Source organism: Phyllostomus discolor, chromosome 1 (genome assembly GCF_004126475.2).
Source record: "Phyllostomus discolor isolate MPI-MPIP mPhyDis1 chromosome 1, mPhyDis1.pri.v3, whole genome shotgun sequence".
NCBI classification, from domain to species: Eukaryota; Metazoa; Chordata; class Mammalia; order Chiroptera; family Phyllostomidae; genus Phyllostomus; species Phyllostomus discolor.
This window is the reverse complement of record NC_040903.2, coordinates 193673711-193684540: the sequence shown is the minus strand read 5'-3', so window position 1 is coordinate 193684540 and position 10830 is coordinate 193673711. Positions and strand designations below refer to the sequence as shown.

The window sequence follows — 10830 nt, the reverse complement described above, 5'->3', positions numbered from 1 at the left end:
ATTAGGTTCCTGTTAAAGGTGATATCATATGGTATTTGTCTCTCACCACCTGGCTTATTTTGCTTAACATAATGCTTTCCAGTTCCATCCATGTTGTCGCAAAGGATAGGAGCTCCTTCTTTTTCTCTACTGTGTAGAATTCCATTGTGTAAATGTACCATAGTTTTTTTGATCCATTCCTTTACTGATGGGCACCTAGGTTGCTTGCAGCACTTGGCTATCATAAATTGTGCTGCTATGAACATTGGGGTGCATAGGTTCTTTTGGATTGGTGTTTCAGGGTTCTTAGGGTATAATCCTAGCAGTGGAATTGCCAGGTCAAAAGGCAGATCCATTTTTAGTTTTCTGAGAAAATTCCATACTGCTTTTCATCTTAACTATATTTAGACTTCATTTTTGCCCTAATTATTTTTGCTTACAAGAAGCAAAAATGCTTGAAGTCCTGATGTCGATTTTAAAAATGCCTTGAAACTTTTTGTCACTTTGCTTTTCAGAAAGGTCGTACTAATGTGTGCTTCCACTGGCAATGTACTAGTTTCACAACATCCTTGCCAACATTGAGGGTTAAACTTTAAAAAATATTTTCTAACTAATAAATGAGAACTCTATATGGAATGAACTAGGATCTCTTTAATTATAGGAGAGTACATTTTTCACTTGTAAAGTTGGCATTTATAGAGTACTGAGGGCCTTTATTTGGACACAATCTTAGTGTACTAAATGATACCTTATACATTACAGCACCTTTTTTTCCTAGGTGCTTGAACATCTTTGCTCTCATTTCATCTTCATTTTAGCCCCAGAGGTGGAAAATACTTTTCTGTTCACACAGTGGTTTCTGGCCGTGAGCCATGACGTTACTCCAGCAGTTAAGAGGCTCTGGGCTCAGACAGGTGTGGGCTGGAACTCTATCTTTGCTGCTTCCTAAGCAAGTCGTTCAGCTTCTGAAAACTTCAAATTTCCTCCCTCATTAAACGGGGATGCTACTTACTTCATAGAGGTGTTGTGAAGTACATGGTAAGTGCTGAACAGATGGTAAGTTTAATCATTACTCATTAAATCCTGTCATTATTGGATCCTATAAACATGTTATGGCAGATTATTAATTCATATTTGCCAACCCCTAGCCTTTTTTCTCTGTTTTGCTTTAAGGTATTGTGTCAGGTAGAGGAAAGAGAAGACACTGGGGACTGGGTGCTGTGAGGTTTTATCATTAACTTGCTACTCAGACAGGCAGAGCTACTAAAGATAAATATTGGACGAAGATCCAGACGTGGGATTTGGCTACTGTCAGCAGTAAGACACAAATTGGGTCATGGTAATCACACCTGTTTAAACATGAGAAATACTGACATGCCAAGTTGCTTTTCATTTTCCTGCTCTATCCTGGCTTAATGGTACAGTATCTCAGACTTAGATTTTGGTTTTGGAGACAGGGCTGCAAGAGACATGTAATCCACATGGTACTTTCCTGTGTGTGAAACAGAGCTCAACGTGGGAGCTTAATACTAGCTTGGACGAAGGAGAGCATGAGTGAGGAAGGGAGGGAATATTATAGACAGAGGGATGGAGTGAGAGGAGACTTACTATGCCCATCTGTCCCACCCAACAGAGCTGTATGTGTATGTCTAGTACTGTTGTGTTTGCTTGTTTTTAGTATGTTTCTGTCTCTGTCTAAGCCACTTGTTGATAAATGTGTACTGGTTTCTCAGAAATTGTTTCCTCCCTTCAAATGTGATTAAGTAGGTGCCAAAGAGAAATTCTCCAATATCCTGTTGTTAACTATTGACCATATGCAGAGTACTATTTTTGGAAGTGAGCAAAGATCCAACTGACAGACAGTTTGGACATGGATTTAGGATTCATAAAATCAGTGCTCCTCAAACTTTAACAGGCATATGAATCCCGATCTTATTACCACGCAATTCCCTGATTCCATTAATGTAGGGTAGGGCCCAAGATTGTGCATTTCTCACATACTACCAGGTGATGCTGACACTGCTGGTCCACGGTCTGCCTTTTGAAGAGCAAGTATTTAGATGAAAGAGAAATTCCATCTGCCCCCTTCTCTCCTGGCCATTGTCTTTCCCCAGAGGACTTGTTCTTTAGATTGGTCAGATTCCAGGAAATTAATCCATCCACATTTAAAGGGCAGGGGTATAAACCTACAGGCAGCTTTCTCTTCTACTTCACGCAGCGGGAATAGGTATGCTAAGCCAAGGCCTCTTCTTGGGAGCTGGACATCTTGTTTTCCCTTCCTCAAATGCATCACCAAGCATATTTTTATTGCTTCCATTTCTGGTTCAAATGTGACAGGATGGAGGGTATGAAGATTTCGGTACCTGGGGGAGAGGGGAGGCTCGTGTGGGTCTTCACTGTAGACTGCTTGCCCCAACCTTGCTTTTACAAGGGAACTCTGTACTAAGACACTGGGCATCTTTTCAGGTGAAAATAAAGGAGTATTTTGATTTCTTATCTGCTAATGGGCTTTGACTGTATTGTTTGCTTATGAACCTCACTGGGGAGAAAGATGATTGAGCCAGAGGAGGTTTCTAGGACTTGTGGTCCTTTGGCCCAATGTCACCAAAACTTCACCCTTCATTCATCAAGAGCAAGCACAGGATACAGCTCAATTAATCCATCCTCTGGGTGATCATACCATTAATAGAATACCTCATTACTGCTGAGATATGCTGGGAGATTCTTGGAGAAGATGTATGTGGAGTTATTTTGATGGAATGAACTTGGTGTGGTACACAGCAGAAGGCATAGTGCTCCTGCTGGTTTTATGGATCTCAGACTCTGAGATGCCCTGAGTTTTGACCTTGTTTCTGCCTCTCTGAGTCTCTGCCTCTCTCACTGCCTACTGGTCTTAACAGACTGAAGCCCCCTTTCTTTCCAAAATCACTCTGGAGCTTGCATACCTCCTAAACAGATGGCATGTGCTGTTTTTCCTGTTCCTTCAGTTCAGTTCCTTCAGTTCACTTTCTATATGAAAGACATACATTTGAATCTCTTTAATATTAATCTAAGCTGTCAGGATTTGGGCACATGCCAACCAAAACAAAACTATTTTGAGGATGTTTTTCTAATTGCATTCATCTCCACAATTTACCTGAGAAAATGATAGAATTTCCATCACCAGTTTTTATCCCTGGCCAATTTTTAATTATTCTTCTTTGGAAAAGTGGGAGACTTTTAATTATTTCATGCCCAGATGTAGCATTAACCACATAAGTCTACTGTGAGCTTCACATTTCCATTCATCCCACCATCTGACCCCTCACCCCTACCCCAACAGCAAATTTCTCTATAATTCCAGAGTCTAGTTCAGTCCAGCCTTATTTAGAAAAATAAGGCCTCTCTGCCTATTCCTACTCTCCTACTGCTCAATCTACTCTGCACCACCCCCCCCAACCTTCCCATCTCCAATATAAATTGTAGCCCTCCATGAGGGCCATGATGTCAGTTATTTGGATCTGCTGGTATTCCCCGCCTAGGTATACTTCCTTTCCCTATTCACGTGGTCCTGGTGGAGCTGTCAATCATGGTGTCTGAGCCCCCACCCCCCACTTGCTAGCATTATCCCAATCTTGGCCAGTCATATTATTTCATGTCCCTTACCCCACAGTGATTTGTTCAGAGGGGGCCACGTGACCTAAGTAGAGACAATGAGAAATTTTCATGAGATTTATATATGGACATTGGGAGAGGAAATTTCTTTAAGTTGGAAGGATTGGAGGTGAGCGCTAACAATGACTGTGTTACTTACCACCTGGAGAGAGCCCATCTGAAAATGAAATTGAACAAAAAAAAAAGATATGAGGGAGAGACAGAGCTCTGGTAGTATCAATTAAGTTCTTAGATCCAGCAGTTGTTCTCTTTTTAACATTTTATTTATTTATTTTAGGGGGGGTGGGGGAGAAAGAGGAGAGAAATATGAATGTGTGATTGCCTCTTGTAAGCCCCCTACTGGGGGCCTGGCCCACAACCCAGGCATGTGCCCTGACTGGAAATCGAACCAGAGACCATTTGATTCACAGGTCAGCACTCAATCCACTGAGCCACACCAGCCAGGGCAGATCCAGCAGTTTTTAATGTCAGCTACATCTTCAGACTTCCTAGCATGTGAATTAATGAATTTCTTTTTATATATGAGGTAGTTTGAGTTATCATTTATAATTGAAAAGCTGCTGACATAGATTATTCTCAGGTATCTACTTCTTTGTCCTCCCCCTGCTGCCATGCCAGTTTGGCTGATGTCACATGTGGCTGATAACTATAGCCGTGTCTCCCTGCCTAGAAAACATTCATTTTTAAATCTCTTTTATACTCATTAAAAATAGTTTACTTATTAATTTATTCTTAACTTTGTGTTATGGAAAAATTGAAACAGACACAAAAGAAAGGACAGTATAACAAATCTTTAAGAACTCATCAGCCAGCAGAAACAGTGAACAGCAGTCAATATTATTGCCATATGCTCAGTTGCCCGTATGTGCTATATTCTCTCCTGAATCTCTGTGCCTTTGGACTCATGGTTCCCTGTGTGTCTCGTCATTCTGTCTGCCTTTCCCATTTGCTTGGTCTTAGAATATTAGCTCTTTCTGCAGAGTCACCCAGATTTGCTTCAAGGTTTAGAGCAACTGTCACCTCTGCTGTGACCCTTTACTGACCTCCATTCACAGGGCTGGTGTTCCTTCTGCTGTGTTCTGGTACCTTCTTTCACCTACTTTCATATTGCATGGCACTTATTCATTCATCAAACATATATTGACAAATCCCACTATTTCAGGCATTGGAGAGCTATCAATGAACAAAGCAAGCAAAAATCATCACCTTCACAGAGTGGAGGGGGACTAACCATAAATATTGTAAATAAATAAATTCTATAGGATTTTAGAATGTGGTAAGTGTAACGAAAAAGGAGACTACAAGGGGGATTGGGCATATCTGTGTGTGTCTTTGAATTTTAAATAAGGAAAATCAAGGAGGCCACACTTATTATGCTGTATGATGCTTATCTGCTGTTTTTATGTCTCTAAAACTAGACTACAGCTTCTTGAAAGCAAGGATTGTGTCTTATTCTTTTTTGTAGCCCTAGTACCTACTATAGTGATAAGCGTTTTGTAATAATTGTGGAATAAATAGAAGAATATAAGATACAAACTTGAAAGACTTTTGGTGTCAAGGAAGTTTTTTTAAAAGACAGTGGCTATACACAGGAAAGATTCAAACAGTGTTCTCCATAAAAGAGTGTACAATAAAAAATAATTTTTCCTTCTAACCCCACTCTCAGTCCTTTCAAATCCTTCCTAATGGCAGCCACTGTTTCTTGTTTCTTTGCATCACTCCAAAGGTTATCTGTCTTCTGTCTGTCCACAATTATACATACTATCTTGAGAATCATTGCATTTCTGTATATAAAGAACTGCCACCTTTTAAAATATAGCCACATGGTATTTGCATGGATGTAACAGTGTATTTCACCAGGCTTCAGTGAATAGATATTTAGGTAGTAATGAAGATGTTTCATGAACCACTCAACTGAGCTGCGAAGCCAGACTGCACCGTGCATCTGTTGCATGCTGAACAGAGTCTACGCCTCCCCGTGGGGAGGAGGTCAGCCTCCCTACCTCTGCGTGTATATTTAATTTCACCACAGCCCCATGAAGTTATTATGATGCTCACATTACAAAGAGGAAACCTGAGGTGTTCAGAGGTGAGGTAAATTGCCCAAGGTCACACAGTGTGGAAGCAGGGAGCAGGCCTGCTTGACTCCAAAAGCTATGCTTTTTGCCACCATTGGAGGTTTTGGTACTTCTGCTAGGAATGAAATAAAGATTTACACAGATGAACTGGTGGACCGACTGTCTTAGACGATCCTTAAGATTCATTACAAATGTGGAAGTATTCTAACACTGTGCTGCCCAGCTATTATTCTCTGCCTTTTTTGTCTGGCTTTTTGCCCTGGGAGACTGACCCCTGAACCAACTGGGCTTTTCTGCCCTCTTGCTGCTGGTCAGCTCTGCTCCAAGGAAAGCATCAACAGAAGACCAGAGGATGGGGGTGGGGTGGGGAGTAATATATATTTTTCTCACTCCCTCCCCATTTTGGCACCATGGTTTGCAGGGTGGCTATGTCCTGTCTTTGTGATAGTTATGGTTGGGTGCCCACTCCTCCCTGGGTCTACCTGCTAACATGATTTCTGCCTTTTACCCAAATATCTTCCTTCCCTTGCTAGTCTCTGGATGCTTCAGTATTCTTTGGTTCCTATCATCATGCCTACACTTTTGCACATAGTCTCGGTATTAAGAGTCTCTTCAGATGAACTATTACAGTTAGAGTTTTTTCCTGTCACAACCCTATTATAAATAACATTTTAACATGCTATTTCTTCTAGGAGATGTTTAAACACATGCTAAAAGACTCAATGAAATTTATCACTAATGGAAAATTTTCAGTTAGTGGGTGAGCTGTTTAGAGCTAACCTGAACCTTTTTAACTCTCAAATTCTGCCTGCTTGGCAGTAGCCTATTTGGCGAAGTGCTGAGGTTCACTCTGCTATTGGTATGTGAGATTGTGTGTGGGCTTCTTTTCTCATAATTTTGTTTGCATCACTAGGCATTTAATATATTAACAGCCTTCTCTCTCCCTCCCTCCCCTTCTCTCTCTGTATCCCTCTCTCCCTATCCTTTTTGCTCCTGTAGAATTTCTGAAGAGATGTATTAGTTATCTACAGTTGCATAACAAATTACCCCCAAATTTAGCAGCTCAAAATATCATTTATTGGCTTTAAGCAATGTCACAGTTTCTGTGACAGCGTGTTCTTTTGGTGGTCTGGCTCAAGGTCTCTCAGGAAGTCGCAGGCCAGCTGTCGGCTGGCCTGAAGTTGTCTGAAATCTTTGCTGGAGGAGATGCTGGAGCCAAGCTTGCTCACATCAGTGCCGGTGGGCCTTCACTCCTTGCTGGCTGCTGGCTGGATACCTTCATTCCTCACCAAAGGCCTCTCCAAAGGCTTCTTGAGTGTCCTCATGACACGGTACCTGACTTCTGCCAGAGCAAGAGAGCTAAGAGGTTCATCGTTGTTTAAAACCTCATCTTGAACGTGGCATACCATCACTTCTGCCATATTTATTGGTCACACAGACTGACCCTGGTCCAAGGCGGTAGGCCGCGACACAGGGTATAAATCCCCCCAGGAGGTGGGGATTACTGGGGGGACATTTTGGAGACTGGCTACCTCAAGAGAGAAGTAGGTATTATGTTTTTATTGTACTTAATAACCTGCTGGAGAATCAGAGGACATTTATGTAACATCAAAAGAAAAATAAAATGAAATAAGCTGACCATGGATCACAATATATATGAAAACCTGTATTTTTATTAGAAAGGTCAGATGAAATTTAGGACATTGAAAGGAATTTAAGCCCTGGCTGGTGTGGCTCAGTGGGTTGAGTGCTGCCCTGTGAACCAAAGGGTCACTGGTTGGATTCCCAGTCAGGGCACATGCCTGGGTTGCAGGACCAGGTCCCCAGTTGGGGGGCATGCAAGAGGCAGCCACACATTGATGTTTCTCTCCCTCTCTTTCTGCTTATCTTCCCCTCCCTCTAAAAATAGATAAATAGATAAGTAAATAAATAAATAAATAGAATTTAGAACTCAAAGTTCCTTAGTTTTTTTTTTTGTTTTGTTTTTCTGTAAATTTAACCTCCCAATTTTAAAATTTAAAAGTATCACCAATGCATTTTTAAGATGTTAAAATATTATCGGCTTCTGAAACATTGCTTTGGAGTGACTCCATTAGTAGGAAATTTCCATGAGATTATTCTAGCGGTTGCTACCTCATGGTCCATCAGTTCTTGGTCTTCTGCAGGACATAGTCAGCTGCTTTGACAAGTGTTGCCAGTGACAGAACCTGGTGATGGTGGTGCAGGCTGCAGTGCCCAGTGCCTGGGAGAGGCAGCGTGCTACTCGCAGTGCGAATTTATTTAATGGCATGATTTAGGGCACTGTTCTTGCCTGTGTAGCCCTGAGTCTAGCCCTGGTGATTCTGTGAACTATCCCATGACATTTTTTGAGGTAGTATTTTGTGTTTTTATGTTGGCAAATCTCTGGGAATATTTATGCAGTGGATTCTGAAGGTGCTATGCCAGGGAGAGTGAAACATTATTTAGACTGAAGTGAATTCATTGACATGGTCACACTTATTTTGGGTTCAATGTGTCTTTTCAATTATGGTAAAATATACATAAGATAAAGTTTACCATCTTAACCATTTTTAGGTGTACATTTTGGTGGTGCGAAGTATGTGCACATTAGCATGCAACCGTCAGCACCATCCACCTTCCAAATTCTCTTCATCTTGCTAAACTCACTCTGTCCACATTAAATATGGGATCTCACCTCACCCCCACAGCCTTTTCTTAAATTGTGTTTAAGTGTATTGTTTAGTTATGTTAAGTATATTCACATTGTCATTGAAACAGATCTCTAGAACTAGCTCATCTTGCAAATCTGAAACTCAATACCCATTATACAGCTTACCACCCTGTGCTCCCAGCCCCTGCTACCTACTATTCCACTTTTGATTTTTAGAAATTTGATTAGATGATTCATGTAATATTTTCTTTGTGGTTACCATTGCAATCCATAAAACACCTCAAAGTGGTAATATTGTATTTAAACCTGATAACAATTTAACTTCAATCACATATAAAAACCCCTTTATAGCTCTACCCTTCCCACTCTAATCCATCAATGTCACAAATTATGTTTTTATATATGTACACCTGTTAACATAGATTTGTAGTTAATTTTAATGTTTTTGGTATTTAAATTCTAGGTACTAAAACTACAACAGTACAGGTTACTATATTTGTTCATGTCCATTTATAACACGAAAATGTGTGAAAATATAAAATTCTCCAGTAAAGGTAAATACATGAATATATTGGAGTTAAGTTGTTATCAACAGTTGACTTGAATGACTCATTTAAAAAATTCTTGTAGAGCAGGCCTAGTGGTAATAAATTTCCTCAGCTTGTTTATTTGGAAAAGTCTTAATTTCTCCTTAATTGTTTGAAGAATAGTTTTGTTGAATACAGTATTCTTGGTTGACAGATTTGTTTTGTTCTGTTTTTTTCAGCCCTTTTAGTATATCATGCCATGTCTGAACTGTCCTGCAAAGTATCTGCTGAGAAATCCACTGATAATATTATGGAAGCTTCCTTGCATATTAGAAATTACTTTTCTGTTGCTACTTTCAAGATTCTTTTTTTAAAGATTTTATTTATTTATTTTTAGAGAGGGAAGGGAAGGAGAAAGAGGGAGAGAGAAGCATCAATGTGCAGTTGCTGGGGGTCATGGCCTGCAATCCAGGCATGTACCCTGACTGGGAATTGAACCTGTGACACTTTGGTTCGCAGCCCGCGCTCAATCCTCTGAGCTATGCCAGCCAGGACCTACTTTCAAGATTCTTTATCTTTGACTTTAGACAGTTTAATTGTAATGTGTCTCAGTGAGATTTTCTTTGGATTTATCCTAGCTGCAATTTTTTTTTTTTTAACCTGGGTGTCCAGTTCTTTCCTCAATTTTAGAAGTCTGGGCCATTATTTCAAGTAAGCTCTCAATCTCTTTCTCTTTCCTTTTGTCTGTGATTCCCTAATATGTATGTTGGCCCCCTTGATAGTAGCCCGTAAGTATATTATATTCTCTTTGCTTTTCTTCATTTTTCCTTTTACTCCAGTGTCTCAATGGCTTCAAATGACTTTTCTTTAAGATCATTACTTTCCTTCCTGCCTCATGAAGTATTATGTTGAATTCCCATAATAAAGTTCAGTATTGTTATTGTATTTTTAAGCTCTGGAGTTTGTTTGGTTAATTTTTATGGTTTATGCCTCTTTGTAGATATTCTCATTTTGTTCATGCATTGTTTTCCTGATTTCATTTAGTTGTTTATTCGTCTTCTCTTTTAGCTCATGGAGCATGTTTATGACAGTTACTTTAAATTCTTTGTCAGACAACACATAGATCTGTGTTTCTTTAGAGTCAGTGTCTGGAGTTTTATTTTGAACCTTTGGTCCATGTTTCTATGTTTCTTTGTTTGCCTTGTCATCTTTTGCTGGGATTTGGGCATTTGAAAAACCAACCGTCTGTTCCAGTCTTCATATATTGGCTTTGCTCTGGGGAAGACCTTCACCAGTCAACTCAACAGCAGATTGCAGGACATCTCAAATCTTTTCTGATCTTTTGCTCCCCCTGGTGTTCACCTATGGTTCTAGAGCTCTAACATGCTACTTGCTGCCCAACTCTGGTGTCAGTCCTCTCAGTAGTCCAAATCAGCCAAGGTAGAAACCAGCCCCTCATGTAGCCCCCAAACAAGCTAGAATATTGGGCACATGGTCTACTTTTTTTGTTTTCTTCCTGAGGCGGAGCCCTGGTGTGGTGGATTTCCTCCTGGTTGCTCAGCACTTGTACCGCATAAGGGAAGAACAAGGATGGGTGTGCTGAATGGTGCAAATTTTCTTACCTCTTTTGTTGCCAGCACTCAGTCCACTGAGCCACACCAGCCAGGGTGGAAGCCCTTCTTTGTTTTATAGTGACTGAGTGCTGTACTTCTTGACTGCTCTTTAGATTTCTCACAGAGGTATTTTGTGACCTTGGTATCTCTGTCGGAAAGAAGGGCCTGTAGCTTCTTAGTCCATCATTTTGCTGACATCACTTCTCCCCCGTAGCCTTTCAATCAATCCCTTTTCTACTCCAATCAGTCAAATTTGAGTCCCTGACTGGTATAATATGGTTCCCTCGTGTCATGATATTAGAACTGGG

At 40.5% G+C, this 10830-nt stretch overlaps 1 long non-coding RNA gene across 1 annotated transcript; it reads left to right on the top strand.

Moving 5' to 3' along the window:
* The first annotated feature begins 381 nt into the window (after window positions 1-381).
* LOC118497424 lies at window positions 382-7319 on the top strand. Its single transcript, XR_004899950.1, has 3 exons — window positions 382-1017; window positions 5508-5622; window positions 6404-7319. It is a non-coding gene; the product is annotated as an uncharacterized LOC118497424 (long non-coding RNA).
* The last annotated feature ends 3511 nt before the right edge of the window (window positions 7320-10830 follow it).